Genomic DNA, 25,685 nt, shown 5'->3' with positions numbered 1-25,685 from the left:
TCCAGGGAACGATCAAAGCGTAGAAAGTTTGAGATATTACTCCCATGGAGGAATGTCCGCATGGTGCTTATTGTGTTCAATGCCGATGCAATTTTTGTGTTTCATCAACACTCTGAAGATCCACAGATTACAGAATGCATCCAGATGTGCTTCGGAAACTACTACTAGTCTTCTAGTGTACGATCAAAGCGTAGACAGTTTAAGACATTACTCTGATGGAGAAAAGTCCGTATGGTGCCTATTGTGTTCAATGCCGAATCAATTTCTGTGTTTCATCAACACTCTGAAGGTCCACAGATTACAGAATGCCTCCAGATGTGCTTCGGAAACTACTACTAGTCTTCCAGGGAACGATCAAAGCGTAGACAGTTTAAGACATTACTCCCATGGAGAAAAGTCCGCATGGTGCTTATTGTGTTCAATGCCGTTGCAATTTCTGTGTTTCATCAACACTCTGAAGGTCCAAAGATTACAGAATGCCTCCAGATGTGCTTCGGAAACTACTACTAGTCTTACAGTGTACAATCAAAGCGTAGACAGTTTAAGACATTACTACCATGGAGAAAAGTCCGCATGGCGCTTATTGTGTTCAATGGTGATGCAAATTCTGTGTTTCATCAACACTCTGAAGGTCCAGAGATTACAGAATGCCTCCAGTTGTGCTTCGGAAACTACTACTAGTCTTCCAGTGAACGATCAATACGTAGACAGTTTAAGACATTACTCCCATGAAAAAAATTCCGCATGGTGCTAATTGTGTTCAATGCCGATGCAATTTTTGTGTTTCATCAACACTCTGAAGGTTCACAGATTACAGAATGCATCCAGATGTGTTTCGGAAACTACTACTAGTCTTCCAGTGTACGATAAAAGTGTAGACAGTTTAAGACATTACTCCCTTGGAGATAAGTCCGCATTGTGCTTATTGTGTTCAATGCCGATGAATTTTTGTGTCTCATCAAAACTCTGTAGGTCCACAGATTACAGAATGCCTAAAGATCTGCTTCGGAAACTACTACTAGTCTTATAGTAAACGATCAAAGCATAGACAGTTTAAGACATTACTCCCATGGAGAAAAGTCCACATGGTGCTTGTTGTGTTCAATGCCGATGCAATTTCTGTGTTTCATCAACACTCTGAAGGTCCACAGATTACAGAATGCCTCCAGATGTGCTTTGGAAACTACTACTAGTCTTCCAGTGTACGATCAAAGCGTAGACAGTTTAAGACATTACTCCCATGAAGAAAATTCCGCATGGTGCTTATTGTGTTCAATGCCGATGCAATTTTTGTGTTTCATCAAAACTCTAAGGTTCACAGATTACAGAATGCATCCAGATGTGTTTCGGAAACTACTACTAGTCTTCCAGTGTACGATCAAAGTGTAGACAGTTTAAGACATTACTCCCTTGGAGATATGTCCGCATTGTGCTTATTATGTTCAATGCCGATGCAATTTTTGTGTTTCATCAATACTCTGAAGGTCCACAGATTAAAGAATGCTTCCAGATGTGCTTCGGAATTTACTACTAGTCTTCCAGTGTACGATCAAAGTGTAGATAGTTTAAGACATTACTCCCATGGAGAAAAGTCCGCATGGTGCTTATTGTGTTCAATGCCGTTGCAATTTCTGTGTTTCATCAACACTCTGAAGGTCCAAAGATTACAGAATGCCTACAGATGTGCTTCGGAAACTACTACTAGTCTTCCAGTGTACGATCAAAGCGTAGACAGTTTAAGACATTACTACCATGGAGAAAAGTCCGCATGGCGCTTATTGTGTTCAATGCTGATGCAATTTCTGTGTTTCATCAACACTCTGAAGGTCCAGAGATTACAGAATGCCTCCAGATGTGCTTCGGAAACTACTACTAGTCTTCCTGTGTAATCAAAGCGTAGACAGTTTAAGACATTACTCCCAAGGAGAAAAGCCCGCATGGAGCTTATTGTGTTCAATGCCGATGAATTTTTGTGTCTCATCAAAACTCTGAAGGTCCACAGATTACAGAATGCCTAAAGATCTGCTTCGGAAACTACTACTAGTCTTATAGTAAACGATCAAAGCATAGACAGTTTAAGACATTACTCCCATGGAGAAAAGTCCACATGGTGCTTGTTGTGTTCAATGCCGATGGAATTTCTGTGTTTCATCAACACTCTGAAGGTCCACAGATTACAGAATGCCTCCAGATGTGCTTTGGAAACTACTACTAGTCTTCCAGTGTACGATCAAAGCGTAGACAGTTTAAGACATTACTACCATGGAGGAAAGTCCACATGGTGCTTATTGTGTTCAATTTCCGATGCAATTTTTGTGTTTCATCAATACTCTGAAGGTCCACAGATGACAGAATACCTCCAGATGTGCTTTGGAAACTACTACTAGTCTTCCAGTGTACGATCAAATCGTAGAGAGTTTAAGACATTACTACCATGGAGGTAAGTCCGCATGGTGCTTATTGTGTTCAATGCCGATGCAATTTCTGTGTTTCATCAACACTCTTAAGGTCCACAGATTACAGAATGCCTCAAGATGTGCTTCGGAAACTACTACTAGTCTTCCAGTGTACGATCAAAGCGTAGACAGTTTAAGACATTACTACCATGGAGAAAAGTCCGCATGGCGCTTATTGTGTTCAATGGTGATGCAAATTCTGTGTTTCATCAACACTCTGAAGGTCCAGAGATTACAGAATGCCTCCAGTTGTGCTTCGGAAACTACTACTAGTCTTCCAGTGAACGATCAATACGTAGACAGTTTAAGACATTACTCCCATGAAAAAAATTCCGCATGGTGCTAATTGTGTTCAATGCCGATGCAATTTTTGTGTTTCATCAACACTCTGAAGGTTCACAGATTACAGAATGCATCCAGATGTGTTTCGGAAACTACTACTAGTCTTCCAGTGTACGATAAAAGTGTAGACAGTTTAAGACATTACTCCCTTGGAGATAAGTCCGCATTGTGCTTATTGTGTTCAATGCCGATGCAATTTTTGTGTTTCATCAATACTCTGAAGGTCCACAGATTAAAGAATGCTTCCAGATGTGCTTCGGAATTTAGTACTAGTCTTCCAGTGTACGATCAAAGTGTAGACAGTTTAAGACATTACTCCCATGGAGAAAAGTCCGCATGGTGCTTATTGTGTTCTATGCCGTTGCAATTTCTGTGTTTCATCAACACTCTGAAGGTCCAAAGATTACAGAATGCCTCCAGATGTGCTTCGGAAACCACTACTAGTCTTCCAGTGTACAATCAAAGCGTAGAAAGTTTAAGACATTACTCCCAAGGAGAAAAGTCCGCATGGTGCTTATTGTGTTCAATGCCGATGAATTTTTGTGTCTCATCAAAACTCTGTAGGTCCACAGATTACAGAATGCCTAAAGATCTGCTTCGGAAACTACTACTAGTCTTATAGTAAACGATCAAAGCATAGACAGTTTAAGACATTACTCCCATGGAGAAAAGTCCACATGGTGCTTGTTGTGTTCAATGCCGATGCAATTTCTGTGTTTCATCAACACTCTGAAGGTCCACAGATTACAGAATGCCTCCAGATGTGCTTTGGAAACTACTACTAGTCTTCCAGTGTACGATCAAAGCGTAGACAGTTTAAGACATTACTCCCATGAAGAAAATTCCGCATGGTGCTTATTGTGTTCAATGCCGATGCAATTTTTGTGTTTCATCAACACTCTAAGGTTCACAGATTACAGAATGCATCCAGATGTGTTTCGGAAACTACTACTAGTCTTCCAGTGTACGATCAAAGTGTAGACAGTTTAAGACATTACTCCCTTGGAGATAAGTCCGCATTGTGCTTATTGTGTTCAATGCCGATGCAATTTTTGTGTTTCATCAATACTCTGAAGGTCCACAGATTAAAGAATGCTTCCAGATGTGCTTCGGAATTTACTACTAGTCTTCCAGTGTACGATCAAAGTGTAGACAGTTTAAGACATTACTCCCATGGAGAAAAGTCCGCATGGTGCTTATTGTGTTCAATGCCGTTGCAATTTCTGTGTTTCATCAACACTCTGAAGGTCCACAGATTACAGAATGCCTCCAGATGTGCTTTGGAAACTACTACTAGTCTTCCAGTGTACGATCAAAGCGTAGACAGTTTAAGACATTACTCCCATGGAGAAAAGTCCGCATGGCGCTTATTGTGTTCAATGCTGATGCAATTTCTGTGTTTCATCAACACTCTGAAGGTCCAGAGATTACAGAATGCCTCCAGATGTGCTTCGGAAACTACTACCAGTCTTCCTGTGTAATCAAAGCGTAGACAGTTTAAGACATTACTCCCAAGGAGAAAAGCCCGCATGGAGCTTATTGTGTTCAATGCCGATGAATTTTTGTGTCTCATCAAAACTCTGAAGGTCCACAGATTACAGAATGCCTAAAGATCTGCTTCGGAAACTACTACTAGTCTTATAGTAAACGATCAAAGCATAGACAGTTTAAGACATTACTCCCATGGAGAAAAGTCCACATGGTGCTTGTTGTGTTCAATGCCGATGGAATTTCTGTGTTTCATCAACACTCTGAAGGTCCACAGATTACAGAATGCCTCCAGATGTGCTTTGGAAACTACTACTAGTCTTCCAGTGTACGATCAAATCGTAGACAGTTTAAGACATTACTACCATGGAGGAAAGTCCGCATGGTGCTTATTGTGTTCAATGCCGATGCAATTTTTGTGTTTCATCAATACTCTGAAGGTCCACAGATTACAGAATTCCTCCAGGTGTGCTTCGGAAACTACTACTAGTCTTCCAGGGAACGATCAAAGCGTAGAAAGTTTGAGATATTACTCCCATGGAGGAAAGTCCGCATGGTGCTTATTGTGTTCAATGCCGATGCAATTTTTGTGTTTCATCAACACTCTGAAGATCCACAGATTACAGAATGCATCCAGATGTGCTTCGGAAACTACTACTAGTCTTCTAGTGTACGATCAAAGCGTGGACAGTTTAAGACATTACTCTGATGGAGAAAAGTCCGTATGGTGCCTATTGTGTTCAATGCCGAATCAATTTCTGTGTTTCATCAACACTCTGAAGGTCCACAGATTACAGAATGCCTCCAGATGTGCTTCGGAAACTACTACTAGTCTTCCAGGGAACGATCAAAGCGTAGACAGTTTAAGACATTACTCCCATGGAGAAAAGTCCGCATGGTGCTTATTGTGTTCAATGCCGATGCAATTTCTGTGTTTCATCAACACTCTGAAGGTCCACAGATTACAGAATGCCTCAAGATGTGCTTCGGAAACTACTACTAGTCTTCCAGTGTACGATCAAAGCGTAGACAGTTTAAGACATTACTACCATGGAGGAAAGTCCACATGGTGCTTATTGTGTTCAATTTCCGATGCAATTTTTGTGTTTCATCAATACTCTGAAGGTCCACAGATGACAGAATACCTCCAGATGTGCTTTGGAAACTACTACTAGTCTTCCAGTGTACGATCAAATCGTAGAGAGTTTAAGACATTACTACCATGGAGGTAAGTCCGCATGGTGCTTATTGTGTTCAATGCCGATGCAATTTCTGTGTTTCATCAACACTCTTAAGGTCCACAGATTACAGAATGCCTCAAGATGTGCTTCGGAAACTACTACTAGTCTTCCAGTGTACGATCAAAGCGTAGACAGTTTAAGACATTACTACCATGGAGAAAAGTCCGCATGGCGCTTATTGTGTTCAATGGTGATGCAAATTCTGTGTTTCATCAACACTCTGAAGGTCCAGAGATTACAGAATGCCTCCAGTTGTGCTTCGGAAACTACTACTAGTCTTCCAGTGAACGATCAATACGTAGACAGTTTAAGACATTACTCCCATGAAAAAAATTCCGCATGGTGCTAATTGTGTTCAATGCCGATGCAATTTTTGTGTTTCATCAACACTCTGAAGGTTCACAGATTACAGAATGCATCCAGATGTGTTTCGGAAACTACTACTAGTCTTCCAGTGTACGATAAAAGTGTAGACAGTTTAAGACATTACTCCCTTGGAGATAAGTCCGCATTGTGCTTATTGTGTTCAATGCCGATGCAATTTTTGTGTTTCATCAATACTCTGAAGGTCCACAGATTAAAGAATGCTTCCAGATGTGCTTCGGAATTTAGTACTAGTCTTCCAGTGTACGATCAAAGTGTAGACAGTTTAAGACATTACTCCCATGGAGAAAAGTCCGCATGGTGCTTATTGTGTTCTATGCCGTTGCAATTTCTGTGTTTCATCAACACTCTGAAGGTCCAAAGATTACAGAATGCCTCCAGATGTGCTTCGGAAACCACTACTAGTCTTCCAGTGTACAATCAAAGCGTAGAAAGTTTAAGACATTACTCCCAAGGAGAAAAGTCCGCATGGTGCTTATTGTGTTCAATGCCGATGAATTTTTGTGTCTCATCAAAACTCTGTAGGTCCACAGATTACAGAATGCCTAAAGATCTGCTTCGGAAACTACTACTAGTCTTATAGTAAACGATCAAAGCATAGACAGTTTAAGACATTACTCCCATGGAGAAAAGTCCACATGGTGCTTGTTGTGTTCAATGCCGATGCAATTTCTGTGTTTCATCAACACTCTGAAGGTCCACAGATTACAGAATGCCTCCAGATGTGCTTTGGAAACTACTACTAGTCTTCCAGTGTACGATCAAAGCGTAGACAGTTTAAGACATTACTCCCATGAAGAAAATTCCGCATGGTGCTTATTGTGTTCAATGCCGATGCAATTTTTGTGTTTCATCAACACTCTAAGGTTCACAGATTACAGTATGCATCCAGATGTGTTTCGGAAACTACTACTAGTCTTCCAGTGTACGATCAAAGTGTAGACAGTTTAAGACATTACTCCCTTGGAGATAAGTCCGCATTGTGCTTATTGTGTTCAATGCCGATGCAATTTTTGTGTTTCATCAATACTCTGAAGGTCCACAGATTAAAGAATGCTTCCAGATGTGCTTCGGAATTTACTACTAGTCTTCCAGTGTACGATCAAAGTGTAGACAGTTTAAGACATTACTCCCATGGAGAAAAGTCCGCATGGTGCTTATTGTGTTCAATGCCGTTGCAATTTCTGTGTTTCATCAACACTCTGAAGGTCCAAAGATTACAGAATGCCTACAGATGTGCTTCGGAAACTACTACTAGTCTTCCAGTGTACAATCAAAGCGTAGAAAGTTTAAGACATTACTCCCAAGGAGAAAAGTCCGCATGGTGCTTATTGTGTTCAATGCCGATGAATTTTTGTGTCTCATCAAAACCCTGAAGGTCCACAGATTACAGAATGCCTAAAGATCTGCTTCGGAAACTACTACTAGTCTTATAGTAAACGATCAAAGCATAGACAGTTTAAGACATTACTCCCATGGAGAAAAGTCCACATGGTGCTTGTTGTGTTCAATGCCGATGCAATTATTGTGTTTCATCAACACTCTGAAGGTCCACAGATTACAGAATGCCTCCAGATGTGCTTTGGAAACTACTACTAGTCTTCCAGTGTACGATCAAAGCGTAGACAGTTTAAGACATTACTACCATGGAGGAAAGTCCACATGGTGCTTATTGTGTTCAATTTCCGATGCAATTTTTGTGTTTCATCAATACTCTGAAGGTCCACAGATGACAGAATACCTCCAGATGTGCTTTGGAAACTACTACTAGTCTTCCAGTGTACGATCAAATCGTAGAGAGTTTAAGACATTACTACCATGGAGGTAAGTCCGCATGGTGCTTATTGTGTTCAATGCCGATGCAATTTTTGTGTTTCATCAATACTCTGAAGGTCCACAGATTACAGAATACCTCCAGATGTGCTTCGGAAACTACTACTAGTCTTCCAGGGAACGATCAAAGCGTAGAATGTTTGAGACATTACTCCCATGGAGGAAAGTCGGCATGGTGCTTATTGTGTTCAATGCCGATGCAATTTTTGTTTTCATCAACACTCTGAAGGTCCACAGATTACAGAATGCCTCCAGAAGTGCTTCGGAAACTACTACTACTCTTCCAGTGGACGATCAAAGCGTAGACACTTTAAGACATTACTCTCATGAAGAAAATTCCGCATGGTGCTTATTGTGTTCAATGCCGATGCAATATCTGTGTTTCATCAACACTCTGAAGGTTCACAGATTACAGAATGCATCCAGATGTGTTTCGGAAACTACTACTAGTCTTCCAGTGTACGATCAAAGCGTAGACAGTTTAAGACATTACTACCATGGAGGAAAGTCCACATGGTGCTTATTGTGTTCAATGCTGATGCCATTCTTGTGTTTCATCAATACTCTGAAGGTCCACAGACTACAGAATGCTTCCAGATGTGCTTCGGAATGTACTACTAGTCTTCCACTGTACGATCAAAGTGTAGACAGTTTAAGACATTACTCCCACGGAGAAAAGTCCGCATGGTGCTTATTGTGATTAATGCCGTTGCAATTTCAGTGTTTCATCAACAGTCTGAAGGTCCAAAGATTACAGAATGCCTCCAGATGTGCTTCGGAAACTGCTACAAGTCTTCCAGTGTACAATCAAAGCGTAGACAGTTTAAGACATTACTCCCATGGAGAAAAGTCCGCATGGTACATATTGTGTTCAATGCCGATGCAGTTTTTGTGTTTCATCAACACTCTCAACGTCCACAGATTACAGAATGCCTCCAAATGTGCTTCGGAAACTACTACTAGTCTTCCAGAGAACGATCAAAGCGTAGACAGTTTGAGACATTACTACCATGGAGAAAAGTCCGCATGGTGCTTATTGTGTTCAATGCCGATGCAATTTTTGTGTTTCATCAAAACTCTGAAGGTCCACAGATTACAGAATGCATCCAGATATGCTTCGGGAACTACTACTAGTCTTCCAGGGAACGATCAAACTGTAGACAGTTTAAGGCATTACTCCCATGGAGAAAAGTCCGCATGGTGCTTATTGTGTTCAATGCCGATGCAATTTCTGTGTTTCATCAACACTCTGAAGGTCCAAACATTACAGAATGCCTCCAGATGTGCTTTAGAAACTACTACTAGTCTTCCAGGGAACGATCAAAGCGTAGACAGTTTAAGACATTACTCCCAAGGAGAAAAGTCCGCATGGTGCTTATTGTGTTCAGTGCCGATGAATTTTTGTGTCTCATCAAAACTCTGTAGGTCCACAGATTACAGAATGCCTAAAGATGTGCTTCGGAAACTACTACTAGTCTTATAGTAAACGATCAAAGCATAGACAGTTTAAGACGTTACTCCCATGGAGAAAAGTCCACATGGTGCTTGTTGTGTTCAATGCCGATGCAATTTCTGTGTTTCATCAACACTCTGAGGGTCCACAGATTACAGAATGCCTCCAGATGTGCTTTGGAAACTACTACTAGTCTTCCAGTGTACGATCAAAGCGTAGACAATTTAAGACATTACTACCATGGAGGAAAGTCCGCATGGTGCTTATTGTGTTCAATGCCGATGCCATTTTTGTGTTTCATCAACACTCTGAAGGTCCACAGATTACAGAATGCATCCAGATTTGCTTCGGAAACTACTACTAGTCTTCCAGGGAACGTTAAAATCGTAGACAGATTAAGACATTACTCTGATGAAGAAAAGTTCGTATGGTGCCTATTGTGTTCAATGCCGAATCAATTTCTGTGTTTCATCAACACTCTGAAGGTCCACAGATAACAGAATGCCTCCAGATGTGCTTCGGAAACTACTACTAGTCATCCAGGGAACGATCAAAGCGTAGACTGTTTAAGACATTACTCTTAAGGAGAAAAGTCTGCATGGTGCTTATTGTGTTTAAAGCCGATGCAATTTCTGTGTTTCATCAACACTGTGAAGGTCCACAGATTACAGAACGCATCCAGAAGTGCTTCGAAAACTACTACTAGTCTTCCAGTGAACGATCAAAGCGTAGACACTTTAAGACATTACTCCCATGGAGAAAATTCGGCATGGTGCTTATTGTGTTCAATGCCGCTGCAATTTTTGTGTTTCATCAATACTCTGAAGGTCCACAGACTACAGAATGCTTCCAGATGTGCTTTGGAATTTACTACTAGTCTTCCAGTGTACGATCAAAGTGTAGACAGTTTAAGACATTACTCCCATGGAGAAAAGTCCGCATGGTGCTTATTGTGATCAATGCCGTTGCAATTTCTGTGTTTCATCAACAGTCTGAAGGTCCAAAAATTACAGAATGCCTCCAGATGTGCTTCGGAAACTGCTACAAGTCTTCCAGTGTACAATCAAAGCGTAGACAGTTTAAGACATTACTCCCATGGAGAAAAGTCCGCATGGTACATATTGAGTTCAATGCCGATGCAGTTTTCGTGTTTCATCAACACTCTCAACGTCTACAGATTACAGAATGCCTCCAAATGTGTTTCGGAAACTACTACTAGTCTTCCAGGGAACGATCAAAGCGTAGACAGTTTGAGACATTACTCCCATGGAGAAAAGTCCGCATGGTGCTTATTGTGTTCAATGCCGATGCAATTTTTGTGTTTCATCAAAACTCTGACGGTCCACAGATTACAGAATGCATCCAGATATGCTTCGGGAACTACTACTAGTCTTCCAGGGAACGATCAAACTGTAGACAGTTTAAGGCATTACTCCCATGGAGGAAAGTCCGCATGGTGCTTATTGTGTTCAATGCCGATGCAATTTCTGTGTTTCATCAACACTCTGAAGGTCCAAAGATTACAGAATGCCTCCAGATGTGCTTTAGAAACTACTACTAGTCTTCCAGGGAACGATCAAAGCGTAGACAGTTTAAGACATTACTTTCAAGGAGAAAAGTCCGCATGGTGCTTATTGTGTTCAATGCCGATGAATTTTTATGTCTCATCAAAACTCTGAAGGTCCACAGATTACAGAATGCCTAAAGATCTGCTTCGGAAACTACTGCTAGTCTTATAGTAAACGATCAAAGCATAGACAGTTTAAGACATTACTCCCATGGAGAAAAGTCCACATGGTGCTTGTTGTGTTCAATGCCGATGCAATTTCTGTGTTTCATCAACACTCTGAGGGTCCACAGATTACAGAATGCCTCCAGATGTGCTTTGGAAACTACTACTAGTCTTCCAGTGTACGATCAAAGCGTAGACAGTTTAAGACATTACTACCATGGAGGAAAGTCCGCATGGTGCTTATTGTGTACAATGCCGATGCAATTTTTGTGTTTCATCAATACTCTGAAGGTCCACAGATTACAGAATACCTCCAGATGTGCTTCGGAAACTACTACTAGTCTTCCAGGGAACGATCAAAGCGTTGAAAGTTTGAGACATTACTCCCATGGAGGAAAGTCCGCATGGTGCTTATTGTGTTCAATGCCGATGCAATTTCTGTGTTTCTTCAACACTCTGAAGGTCCACAGATTACAGAATGCCTCCAGATGTGCTTCGGAAACTACTACTAGTCTTCCAGTGTACGAACAAAGCGTAGACAGTTTAAGACATCACTCCCATAAGAAAAGTCCGCATGGTGCTTATTGTGTTCAATGCCGATGCAGTTTTTGTGTTTCATCAACACTCTGATCGTCCACAGATTAGAGAATGCCTCCAGATGTGCTTCCGAAGCTACTACTAGTCTTCCAGGGAACGATCAAAGCGTAGACAGTTTGAGACATTACTCCCATGGAGAAAAGTCCGCATGGTGCTTATTGTGTTCAATGCCGATGCAATTTTTGTGTTTCATCAACACTCTGATGGTCCACAGATTACAGAATGCATCCAGATATGCTTCGGAAACTACTACTAGTCTTCCAGGGAACGATCAAAGCGTAGACAGTTTAAGACATTACTCCCATGGAGAAAAGTCTGCATGGTGCTTATTGTGTTCAATGCCGATGCAATTTCTGTGTTTCATCAACACTCTGAAGGTCCACAGATTACAGAATGCCTCCAGATGTGCTTCGGAAACTACTACTAGTCTTCCAGTGTACGATCAAAGCGTAGACAGTTTAAGACATTACTCCCATGGAGAAAAGTCCGTATGGTGCCTATTGTGTTCAATGCCGAATCAATTTCTGTGTTTCATCAACACTCTGAAGGTCCACAGATAACAGAATGCCTCCAGATGTGCTTCGGAAACTACTACTAGTCATCCAGGGAATTATCAAAGCGTAGACAGTTTAAGACATTACTCTTAAGGTGAAAAGTCCGCATGGTGCTTATTGTGTTTAATGCCGATGCAATTTCTGTGTTTCATCAACACTGTGAAGGTCCACAGATTACAGAACGCATCCAGAAGTGCTTCGAAAACTACTACTAGTCTTCCAGTGAACGATCAAAGCGTAGACACTTTAAGACATTACTCCCATGGAGAAAATTCGGCATGGTGCTTATTGTGTTCAATGCCGCTGCAATTTTTGTGTTTCATCAATACTCTGAAGGTCCACAGACTACAGAATGCTTCCAGATGTGCTTCGGAATTTACTACTAGTCTTCCAGTGTACGATCAAAGTGTAGACAGTTTAAGACATTACTCCCATGGAGAAAAGTCCGCATGGTGCTTATTGTGATCAATGCCGTTGCAATTTCTGTGTTTCATCAACAGTCTGAAGGTCCAAGGATTACAGACTGCCTCCAGATGTGCTTTGGAAACTGCTACAAGTCTTCCAGTGTACAATCAAAGCGTAGACAGTTTAAGACATTACTCCCATGGAGAAAAGTCCACATGGTACATATTGTGTTCAATGCCGATGCAGTTTTTGTGTTTCATCAACACTCTCAACGTCCACAGATTACAGAATGCCTCCAAATGTGCTTTGGAAACTACTACCAGTCTTCCAGGGAACGATCAAAGTGTAGACAGTTTGAGACATTACTTCCATGGAGAAAAGCCCGCATGGTGCTTATTGTGTTCAATGCCGATGCAGTTTTTGTGTTTCATCAACACTCTGATGGTCCACAGATTACAGAATGCATCCAGATGTGCTTCGGTAACTACTGCTAGTCTTCCAGTGTACGATCAAAACGTAGACAGTTTAAGACATTACTCCCATTGAGAAAAGTCTGCATGGTGCTTTTTGTGTTCAATGCCGATGCAATTTCTGTGTTTCATCAACACTCTGAAGGTCCACAGATTACAGAATGCCTCCAGATGTGCCTCGGAAACTACTACTAGTCTTCCAGTTTACGATCAAAGCGTAGACAGTTTAAGACATTACTCCCATGAAGAAAATTCCGCATGGTGCTTATTGTGTTCAATGCCGATGCAATTTTTGTGTTTCATCAACACTCTGAAGGTTCACAGATTACAGAATGCCTCCAGATGTGTTTCGGAAACTACTACTAGTCTTCCAGTGTACGATCAAAGCGTAGACAGTTTAAGACATTACTCCCTTGGAGATAAGACCGCATGGTGCTTATTGTGTTCAATGCCGATGCAATTTTTGTGTTTTATCAATACTCTGAATGTCCACAGACTACAAAATGGTTCCAGATGTGCTTCGGAATTTACTACTAGTCTTCCAGTGTACGATCAAAGTGTAGACAGTTTTAGACATTACTCCCATGGAGAAAAGTCCGCATGGTGCTTATTGTGATCAATGCCGTTGCAATTTCTGTGTTTCATCAACAGTCTGAAGGTCCAAAGATTACAGAATGCCTCCAGATGTGCTTCGGAAACTACTACAAGTCTTCCAGTGTACGATCAAAGCGTAGACAATTTAAGACATTACTCCCATGGAGAAAAGTCCGCATGGTACATATTGTGTTCAATGCCGATGCAGTTTTTGTGTTTCATCAACACTCTCAACGTCCACAGATTACAGAATGCCTCCAAATGTGCTTCGGAATCTACTACTAGTCTTCCAGGGAACGATCAAAGCGTAGACAGTTTAAGACATTACTCGCATGGAGAAAAGTCCGCATGCTGCTTATTGTGTTCAATGCCGATGCAATGTTTGTGTTTCATCAAAACTCTGAAGGTCCACAGATTACAGAATGCATCCAGATATGCTTCGGGAACTACTACTAGTCTTCCAGGGAACGATCAAACTGTAGACAGTTAAAGGCATTACTCCCATGGAGAAAAGTCCGCATGGTGCTTATTGTGTTCAATGCCGATGCAATTTCTGTGTTTCATCAACACTCTGAAGGTCCACAGATTACAGAATGCCTCCAGATGTGCTTTAGAAACTACTGCTAGTCTTCCAGGGAACGATCAAAGCGTAGACAGTTTAAGACATTACTCCCAAGGAGAAAAGTCCGCATGGTGCTTATTGTGTTCAATGCCTATGAATTTTTGTGTCTCATCAAAACTCTGAAGGTCCACAGATTACAGAATGCCTAAAGATCTGCTTCGGAAACTACTACTAGCCTTATAGTAAACGATCAAAGCATAGACAGTTTAAGACATTACTCCCATGGAGAAAAGTCCACATGGTGCTTGTTGTGTTCATTGCCGATGCAATTTCTGTGTTTCATCAACACTCTGAGGGTCCACAGATTACAGAATGCCTCCAGATGTGCTTTGGAAACTACTACTAGTCTTCCAGTGTACGATCAAAGCGCAGACAGTTTAAGACATTACTACCATGGAGGAAAGTCCGCATGGTGCTTATTGTGTTCAATGCTGATGCAATTTTTGTGTTTCATCAATACTCTGAAGGTCCACAGATTACAGAATGCCTCCAGATGTGTTTCGGAAACTACTACTAGTCTTCCAGGGAATGATCAAAGCGTAGAAGGTTTGAGACATTACTCCCATGGAGGAAAGTCCGCATGGTGCTTATTGTGTTCAATGCCGATGCAATTTCTGTGTTTCATCAACACTCTGAAGGTCCACAGATTACCGAATGCATCCAGATGTGCTTCGGAAACTACTACTAGTCTTCCAGTGTACGATCAAAGCGTAGACAGTTTAAGACATTACTCTGATGGAAAAAAGTCCGTATGGTGCATATTGTGTTCAATGCCGAATCAATTTCTATGTTTCATCAACACTCTGAAGGTCCACAGATAACAGAATGCCTCCAGATGTGCTTAGGAAACTACTACTAGTCTTCCAGGGAACGATCAAAGCGTAGACAGTTTAGGATATTACTCTTAAGGAGAAAAGTCCGCATGGTGCTTATTGTGTTTAATGCCGATGCAATTTCTGTGTTTCATCAACACTGTCAAGGTCCACAGATTACAGAATGCATCCAGAAGTGCTTCGAAAACTACTACTAGTCTTCCAGTGAACGATCAAAGTGTAGACACTTTAAGACATTACTCCCATGGAGAAAATTCGGCATGGTGCTTATTGTGTTCAATGCCGCTGCAAATTTTGTGTTATCAACACTCTGAAGGTCCACAGATTACAGAATGCCTCCAGATGTGCTTCGGAAACTACTACTGGTCTTCCAGTGTACGATCAAAGCGTAGACAGTTTAAGACATTACTCCCATGGAGAAAAGTCCACATGGTACATATTGTGTTCAATGCCGATGCAGTTTTTGTGTTTCATCAACACTCTCAACGTCCACAGATTACAGAATGCCTCCAAATGTGCTTTGGAAACTACTACCAGTCTTCCAGGGAACGATCAAAGTGTAGACAGTTTGAGACATTACTCCCATGGAGAAAAGTCCGCATGGTGCTTATTGTGTTCAATGCCGATGCAGTTTTTGTGTTTCATCAACACTCTGATGGTCCACAGATTACAGAATGCATCCAGATGTGCTTCGGTAACTACTGCTAGTCTTCCAGTGTACGATCAAAACGTAGACAGTTTAAGACATTACTCCCATTGAGAAAAGTCTGCATGGTGCTTATTGTGTTCAATGCCGATGCAATTTCTGTGTTTCATCAACACTCTGAAGGTCCACAGATTACAGAATGCCTCCAGATGTGTTTCGGAAACTACTACTAGTCTTCCAGGGAATGATCAAAGCGTAGAAGGTTTGAGACATTACTCCCATGGAGGAAAGTCCGCATGGTGCTTATTGTGTTCAATGCCGATGCAATTTCTGTGTTTCATCAACACTCTGAAGGTCCACAGATTACAGAATGCCTCCAAATGTGCTTTGGAAACTACTACCAGTCTTCCAGTGTACGATCAAAGCGTAGACAGTTTAAGACATTACTCCCATGAAGAAAATTCCGCATGGTGCTTATTGTGTTCAATGCCGATGCAATTTTTGTGTTTCATCAACACTCTGAAGGTTCACAGATTACAGAATGCCTCCAGATGTGTTTCGGAAACTACTACTAGTCTTCCAGTGTACGATCAAAGCGTAGACAGTTTAAGACATTACTCCCTTGGAGATAAGACCGCATGGTGCTTATTGTGTTCAATGCCGATGCAATTTTTGTGTTTTATCAATACTCTGAATGTCCACAGACTACAAAATGCTTCCAGATGTGCTTCGGAATTTACTACTAGTCTTCCAGTGTACGATCAAAGTGTAGACAGTTTTAGACATTACTCCCATGGAGAAAAGTCCGCATGGTGCTTATTGTGATCAATGCCGTTGCAATTTCTGTGTTTCATCAACAGTCTGAAGGTCCAAAGATTACAGAATGCCTCCAGATGTGCTTCGGAAACTACTACAAGTCTTCCAGTGTACGATCAAAGCGTAGACAATTTAAGACATTACTCCCATGGAGAAAAGTCCGCATGGTACATATTGTGTTCAATGCCGATGCAGTTTTTGTGTTTCATCAACACTCTCAACGTCCACAGATTACAGAATGCCTCCAAATGTGCTTCGGAATCTACTACTAGTCTTCCAGGGAACGATCAAAGCGTAGACAGTTTAAGACATTACTCGCATGGAGAAAAGTCCGCATGCTGCTTATTGTGTTCAATGCCGATGCAATGTTTGTGTTTCATCAAAACTCTGAAGGTCCACAGATTACAGAATGCATCCAGATATGCTTCGGGAACTACTACTAGTCTTCCAGGGAACGATCAAACTGTAGACAGTTAAAGGCATTACTCCCATGGAGAAAAGTCCGCATGGTGCTTATTGTGTTCAATGCCGATGCAATTTCTGTGTTTCATCAACACTCTGAAGGTCCACAGATTACAGAATGCCTCCAGATGTGATTTAGAAACTACTGCTAGTCTTCCAGGGAACGATCAAAGCGTAGACAGTTTAAGACATTACTCCCAAGGAGAAAAGTCCGCATGGTGCTTATTGTGTTCAATGCCTATGAATTTTTGTGTCTCATCAAAACTCTGAAGGTCCACAGATTACAGAATGCCTAAAGATCTGCTTCGGAAACTACTACTAGTCTTATAGTAAACGATCAAAGCATAGACAGTTTAAGACATTACTCCCATGGAGAAAAGTCCACATGGTGCTTGTTGTGTTCATTGCCGAGGCAATTTCTGTGTTTCATCAACACTCTGAGGGTCCACAGATTACAGAATGCCTCCAGATGTGCTTTGGAAACTACTACTAGTCTTCCAGTGTACGATCAAAGCGCAGACAGTTTAAGACATTACTACCATGGAGGAAAGTCCGCATGGTGCTTATTGTGTTCAATGCTGATGCAATTTTTGTGTTTCATCAATACTCTGTAGGTCCACAGATTACAGAATGCCTCCAGATGTGTTTCGGAAACTACTACTAGTCTTCCAGGGAACGATCAAAGCGTAGAAGGTTTGAGACATTACTCCCATGGAGGAAAGTCCGCATGGTGCTTATTGTGTTCAATGCCGATGCAATTTCTGTGTTTCATCAACACTCTGAAGGTCCACAGATTACCGAATGCATCCAGATGTGCTTCGGAAACTACTACTAGTCTTCCAGTGTACGATCAAAGCGTAGACAGTTTAAGACATTACTCTGATGGAAAAAAGTCCGTATGGTGCATATTGTGTTCAATGCCGAATCAATTTCTATGTTTCATCAACACTCTGAAGGTCCACAGATAACAGAATGCCTCCAGATGTGCTTAGGAAACTACTACTAGTCTTCCAGGGAACGATCAAAGCGTAGACAGTTTAGGATATTACTCTTAAGGAGAAAAGTCCGCATGGTGCTTATTGTGTTTAATGCCGATGCAATTTCTGTGTTTCATCAACACTGTCAAGGTCCACAGATTACAGAATGCATCCAGAAGTGCTTCGAAAACTACTACTAGTCTTCCAGTGAACGATCAAAGTGTAGACACTTTAAGACATTACTCCCATGGAGAAAATTCGGCATGGTGCTTATTGTGTTCAATGCCGCTGCAAATTTTGTGTTATCAACACTCTGAAGGTCCACAGATTACAGAATGCCTCCAGATGTGCTTCGGAAACTACTACTGGTCTTCCAGTGTACGATCAAAGCGTAGACAGTTTAAGACATTACTCCCATGGAGAAAAGTCCGCATGGTGCTTATTGTGTTCAATGCCGATGCAGTTTTTGTGTTTCATCAACACTCTGATCGTCCACAGATTAGAGAATGCCTCCAGATGTTCTTCGGAAACTACTACTAGTCTTCCAGGGAACGATCAAAGCGTAGACACTTTAAGCCATTACTCCCATGTAGAAAAGTCTGCATGGTGCTTATTGTGTTCAATGCCGATGCAATTTCTGTGTTTCATCAACACTCTGAAAGTCCAAAGATTACAGAATGTCTCCAGATGTGCTTCGGAAACTACTACTAGTCTTCCAGTGTACGATCAAAGCGTAGACAGTTTAAGACATTACTCCCATGGAGAAAAGTCCGCATGGCGCTTATTGTGTTCAATGCTGATGCAATTTCTGTGTTTCATCAACACTCTGAAGGTCCAGAGATTACAGAATGCCTCTAGTTGTGCTTCGGAAACTACTACTAGTCTTCCAGTGAACGATCAAAACGTTGACACTTTAAGACATTACTCCCATGAAGAAAATTCCGCATGGTTCTTATTGTGTTCAATGCCGATGCAATTTTTTTGTTTCATCAACACTCTGAAGGTTCAGAGATTACAGAATGATTCCAGATGTGTTTCGGAAACTACTACTAGTCTTCCAGTGTACGATCAAAGCGTAGACAGTTTAAGACATTACTCCCTTGGAGATAAGACCGCATTGTGCTTATTGTGTTCAATGCCCATGCAATTTTTGTGTTTCATCAATACTCTGAAGGTCCACAGACTATAGAATGCTTCTAGATGTGCTTCGGAAATTACTACTAGTCTGACAGTGTACGATCAAAGTGTAGACAGTCTAAGACATTACTCTCATGGAGAAAAGTCCGCATGTTGCTTATTGTGATCAATGCCGTTACAATTTCTGTGTTTCATCAACAATCTGAAGGTCCAAAGATTACAGAATGCCTCCAGATGTGCTTCGGAAACTACTACTAGTCTTCCAGTGTACAATCAAAGCGTAGACAGTTTAAGACATTACTCCCATGGAGAAAAGGCCGCATGGTACATATTGTGTTCAATGCCGATGCAGTTTTTGTGTTTCATCAACTTTCTCAACGTCCACAGATTACAGAATGCCTCCAAATGTGCTTCGGAAACTACTACTAGTCTTCCAGGGAACGATCAAAGCGTAGACAGTTTGAGACATTACTCCCATGGAGAAAAGTCCGCATGGTGCTTATTGTGTTCAATGCCGATGCAATTTTTGTGATTCATCAAAACTCTGAAGGTCCACAGATTACAGAATGCATCCAGATATGCATCGGAAACTACTACTAGTCTTCCAGGGAACGATCAAACTGTAGACAGTTTAAGACATTACGCCCATGGAGAAAAGTCCGCATGGTGCTTATTGTGTTCAATGCCGATGCAATTTTTGCGTTTCATCAACACTCTGAAGGTCCACAGATTACAGAATGTATCCAGATATGCTTCGAAACTACTACTAGTCTTCCAGGGAAGGATCAAAGCGTAGACAATATAAGACATTACCCCCATGGAGAAAAGTCTGCATGGTGTTTATTGTGTTCAATGCCGCTGCAATTTTTGTGTTTCATCAACACTCTAAGGTCCACAGATTACAGAATGCCTCCAGATGTGCTTCGGAAACTTCAACTAGTCTTCCAGTGTACCATCAAAGCGTAGACAGTTTAAGACATTACTCCCATGGAGAAAAGACCGCATTGTGCTTATTGTGTTCAATGCCGATGCAATTTTTGTGTTTCATCAATACTCTGAAGGTCCACAGATTACAGAATGCCTCCAGATGTGCTTCGGAAACTACTACTAGTCCTCCAGTCTACGATCAAAGTGTAGACAGTTTAAGACATTACTCCGATGGAGAAAGTCCGCATGGTGCTTATTGTGTTAAATACCGATGCAATTTCTGAGTTTCATCAACACTCTGAAGGTCCACAGATTACAGAATGCCTCCAGATGTACTTCGGAAACTGCTACTAGTCTTCCAGTGTACAATCAAAGCGTAGACAGTTTAAGACATTACTCCCATGGAGAAAATTCGGCATGGTGCTTATTGTGTTCAATGCCGCTGCAAATTTTGTGTTATCAACACTCTGAAGGACCACAGATTACAGAATGCCTCCAGATGTGCTTCGGAAACTACTACTAGTCTTCCAGTGTACGATCAAAGCGTAGACAGTTTAAGACATTACTCCCATGGAGAAAAGTCCGCATGGCGCTTATTGTGTTCAATGCTGATGCAATTTCTGTGTTTCATCAACACTCTGAAGGTCCAGAGATTACAGAATGCCTCTAGTTGTGCTTCGGAAACTACTACTAGTCTTCCAGTGAACGATCAAAACGTTGACACTTTAAGACATTACTTCCATGAAGAAAATTCCGCATGGTGCTTATTGTGTTCAATGCCGATGCAATTTTTGTGTTTCATCAACACTCTGAAGGTTCACAGATCACAGAATGCCTCCAGATGTGTTTCGGAAACTACTACTAGTCTTCCAGTGTACGATCAAAGCGTAGACAGTTTAAGACATTACTCCCTTGGAGATAAGACCGCATTGAGCTTATTGTGTTCAATGCCCATGCAATTTTTGTGTTTCATCAATACTCTGAAGGTCCACAGACTACAGAATGCTTCCAGATGTGCTTCGGAAATTACTACTAGTCTGACAGTGTACGATCAAAGTGTAGACAGTTTAAGACATTACTCTCATGGAGAAAAGTCCGCATGGTGCTTATTGTGATCAATGCCGTTGCAATTTCTGTGTTTCATCAACAATCTGAAGGTCCAAAGATTACAGAATGCCTCCAGATGTGCTTCGGAAACTACTACTAGTCTTCCAGTGTACAATCAAAGCGTAGACAGTTTAAGACATTACTCCCATGGAGAAAAGGCCGCATGGTACATATTGTGTTCAATGCCGATGCAGTTTTTGTGTTTCATCAACTTTCTCAACGTCCACAGATTACAGAATGCCTCCAAATGTGCTTCGGAAACTACTACTAGTCTTCCAGGGAACGATCAAAGCGTAGACAGTTTGAGACATTACTCCCATGGAGAAAAGTCCGCATGGTGCTTATTGTGTTCAATGCCGATGCAATTTTTGTGATTCATCAAAACTCTGAAGGTCCACAGATTACAGAATGCATCCAGATATGCTTCGGAAACTACTACTAGTCTTCCAGGGAACGATCAAACTGTAGACAGTTTAAGACATTACGCCCATGGAGAAAAGTCCGCATGGTGCTTATTGTGTTCAATGCCGATGCAATTTTTTTGTTTCATCAACACTCTGAAGGTCCACAGATTACAGAATGTATCCAGATATGCTTCGAAACTACTACTAGTCTTCCAGGGAAGGATCAAAGCGTAGACAATATAAGACATTACTCCCATGGAGAAAAGTCTGCATGGTGTTTATTGTGTTCAATGCCGCTGCAATTTTTGTGTTTCATCAATACTCTGAAGGTCCACAGATTACAGAATGCTTCCAGATGTGCTTCGGAAACTACTACTAGTCCTCCAGTGTACGATCAAAGTGTAGACACTTTAAGACATTACTCCTATGGAGAAAAGTCCGCATTGTGCTTATTGTGTTCAATGCCGATGCAGTTTTTGTGTTTCATCAACACTCTGATCGTCCACAGATTAGAGAATGCCTCCAGATGTGCTTCGGAAACTACTACTAGTCTTCCAGGGAACGATCAAAGCGTAGACAGTTTAAGACATTACTCCCATGGAGAAAAGTCCGCATGGTGCTTATTGTGTTCAATGCCGATGCAATTTTTGGGTTTCATCAACACTCTCAAGGTCCACAGATTACAGAATGCATCCAGATATGCTTCGGAAACTACTATTAGTCTTCCAGGGAACGATCAAAGCGTAGACAGTTTAAGACATTACTCCCATGGAGAAAAGTCTGCATGGTGCTTATTGTGTTCAATGCCGATGTAATTTCTGTGTTTCATCAACACTCTGAAGGTCCAGAGATAACAGAATGCCTCTAGTTGTGCTTCGGAAACTACTACTAGTCTTCCAGTGAACGTTCAAAACGTAGACACTTTAAGACATTACTCCCATGAAGAAAACTCGGCATGGTGCTTATTGTGTTCAATGCCGATGCAATTTTTGTGTTTCATCAACACTCTGAAGGTTCAGAGATTACAGAATGCCTCCAGATGTGTTTAGGAAACTACTACTAGTCTTCCAGTGTACGATCAAAGCGTAGACAGTTTAAGACATTACTCCCTTGGAGATATGACCGCATTGTGCTTATTGTGTTCAATGCCGATGCAATTTTTGTGTTTCATCAATACTCTGAAGTTCCACAGACTACAGAATGCTTCCAGATGTGCTTCGGAAATTACTACTAGTCTGACAGTGTACGATCAAAGTGTAGACAGTTTAAGACATTACTCTCATGGAGAAAAGTCCGCATGGTGCTTATTGTGATCAATGCCGTTGCAATTTCTGTGTTTCATCAACAGTCTGAATGTCCAAAGATTACAAAATGCCTCCAGATGTGCTTCGGAAACTACTACTAGTCTTCCAGTGTACAATCAAAGCGTAGACAGTTTAAGACATTACTCCCATGGAGAAAAGCCCGCATGGTACATATTGTGTTCAATGCCGATGCAGTTTTTGTGTTTCATCAACTTTCTCAACGTCCACAGATTACAGAATGCCTCCAAATGTGCTTCGGAAACTACTACTAGTCTTCCAGGGAACGATCAAAGCGTAGACAGTTTGAGACATTACTCCCATGGAGAAAAGTCCGCATGGTGCTTATTGTGTTCAACGCCGATGCAATTTTTGTGATTCATCAAAACTCTGAAGGTCCACAGAATACAGAATGCATCCAGATATGCTTCGGAAACTACTACTAGTCTTCCAGGGAACGATCAAACTGTAGACAGTTTAAGACATTACGCCCATGGAGAAAAGTCCGCATGGTGCTTATTGTGTTCAATGCCGATGCAATTTTTGTGTTTCATCAACACTCTGAAGGTCCACAGATTACAGAATGTATCCAGATATGCTTCGAAACTACTACTAGTCTTCCAGGGAAGGATCAAAGCGTAGACAATATAAGACATTACTCCCATGGAGAAAAGTCTGCATGGTGTTTATTGTGTTCAATGCCGATGCAATTTCTGTGTTTCTTCAACACTCTGAAGGTCCACAGAATACAGAATGCATCCAGATGTGCTTCAGAAACTACTACTAGTCTTCCAGGAAACGATCAAAGCGTAGGCAGTTTAAGACATTACTCCCATTGAGAAAAGTCCGCGTGGTGCTTATTGTGTTCTATGCCGATGCAATTTTTGCGTTTCATCAACACTCTGAAGGTCCACAGATTACAGAATGCCTCCAGATGTGCTTCGGAAACTACTACTAGTATTCCAGGGAACGATCAAAGCGTAGACAGTTTAAGACATTACTCCCAAGGAGAAAAGTCCGCATGGTGCTTATTGTGTTCAATGCCGATGCAATTTCTGTGTTTCATCAACACTCTGAAGGTCCACCGATTACAGAATGCATCCAGAAGTGCTTCGGAAACTACTACTAGTCTTCCAGTGAACGATCAAAGCGTAGACACTTTAAGACATTACTCCCATGGAGAAAATTCCGCATGGTGCTTATTGTGTTCAATGCCGCTGCAATTTTTGTGTTTCATCAACACTCTAAGGTCCACAGATTACAGAATGCCTCCAGATGTGCTTCGGAAACTTCTACTAGTCTTCCAGTGTACGATCAAAGCGTAGACAGTTTAAGACATTACTCCCATGGAGAAAAGTCCACATGGTGCTTATTGTGTTCAATGCCGATGCAATTTTTGTGTTTCATCAATACTCTGAAGGTCCACAGACTACAGGATGCTTCCAGATGTGCTTCGGAAACTACTACTAGTCCTCCGGTGTACGATCAAAGTGTAGACAGTTTAAGACATTACTCCCATGGAGAAAAGTCCGCATGGCGCTTATTGTGTTCAATGCTGATGCAATTTCTGTGTTTCATCAACACTCTGAAGGTCCAGAGATTACAGAATGCCTCTAGTTGTGCTTCGGAAACTACTACTAGTCTTCCAGTGAACGATCAAAATGTTTACACTTTAAGACATTACTCCCATGAAGAAAATTCCGCATGGTGCTTATTGTGTTCAATGCCGATGCAATTTTTGTGTTTCATCAACACTCTGAAGGTTCACAGATTACAGAATGCCTCCAGATGGGTTTCGGAAACTACTACTAGTCTTCCAGTGTACGATCAAAGCGTACACAGTTTAAGACATTACTCCCTTGGAGATAAGACCGCATTGTGCTTATTGTGTTCAATGCCCATGCAATTTTTGTGTTTCATCAATACTCTGAAGGTCCACAGACTACAGAATGCTTCCAGATGTGCTTCGGAAATTACTACTAGTCTGACAGTGTACGATCAAAGTGTAGACAGTTTAAGACATTACTCTCATGGTGAAAAGTCCGCATGGTCCTTATTGTGATCAATGCCGTTGCAATATCTGTGTTTCATCAACAATCTGAAGGTCCAAAGATTACAGAATGCCTCCAGATGTGCATCGGAAACTACTACTAGTCTTCCAGTGTACAATCAAAGCGTAGACAGTTTAAGACATTACTCCCATGGAGAAAAGGCCGCATGGTACATATTGTGTTCAATGCCGATGCAGTTTTTGTGTTTCATCAACACTCTCAAGGTCCACAGATTACAGAATGCATCCAGATATGCTTCGGAAACTACTATTAGTCTTCCAGGGAACGATCAAAGCGTAGACAGTTTAAGACATTACTCCCATGGAGAAATGTCTGCATGGTGCTTATTGTGTTCAATGCCGATGCAATTTCTGTGTTTCATCAACACTCTGAAAGTCCACAGATTACAGAATGCCTCCAGATGTGCTTCGGAAACTACTACTAGTCTTCCAGTGTACGATCAAAGCGTAGACAGTTTAAGACATTACTCCCATGGAGAAAAGTCCGCATGGCGCTTATTGTGTTCAATGCTGATGCAATTTCTGTGTTTCATCAACACTCTGAGGGTGCAGAGATTACAGAATGCCTCTAGTTGTGCTTCGGAGACTACTACTAGTCTTCCAGTGAACGATCAAAACGTAGACAGTTTGAGACATTACTCCCATGGAGAAAAGTCTGCATGGTGCTTATTGTGTTCAATGCCGATGCAATTTCTGTGTTTCATCAACACTCTGAAGGTCCACAGATTACAGAATGCCTCCAGATGTGCTTCGGGAACTACTACTAGTCTTCCAGTGTACGATCAAAGCGTAGACAGTTTAAGACATTAGTCCCATGGAGAAAAGTCCGCATG

The sequence above is a fragment of the Schistocerca gregaria genome, chromosome 9 (genome assembly GCF_023897955.1).
Source record: "Schistocerca gregaria isolate iqSchGreg1 chromosome 9, iqSchGreg1.2, whole genome shotgun sequence".
NCBI lineage: Eukaryota > Metazoa > Arthropoda > Insecta > Orthoptera > Acrididae > Schistocerca > Schistocerca gregaria.
Note: the sequence above shows the minus strand (reverse complement) of the source record.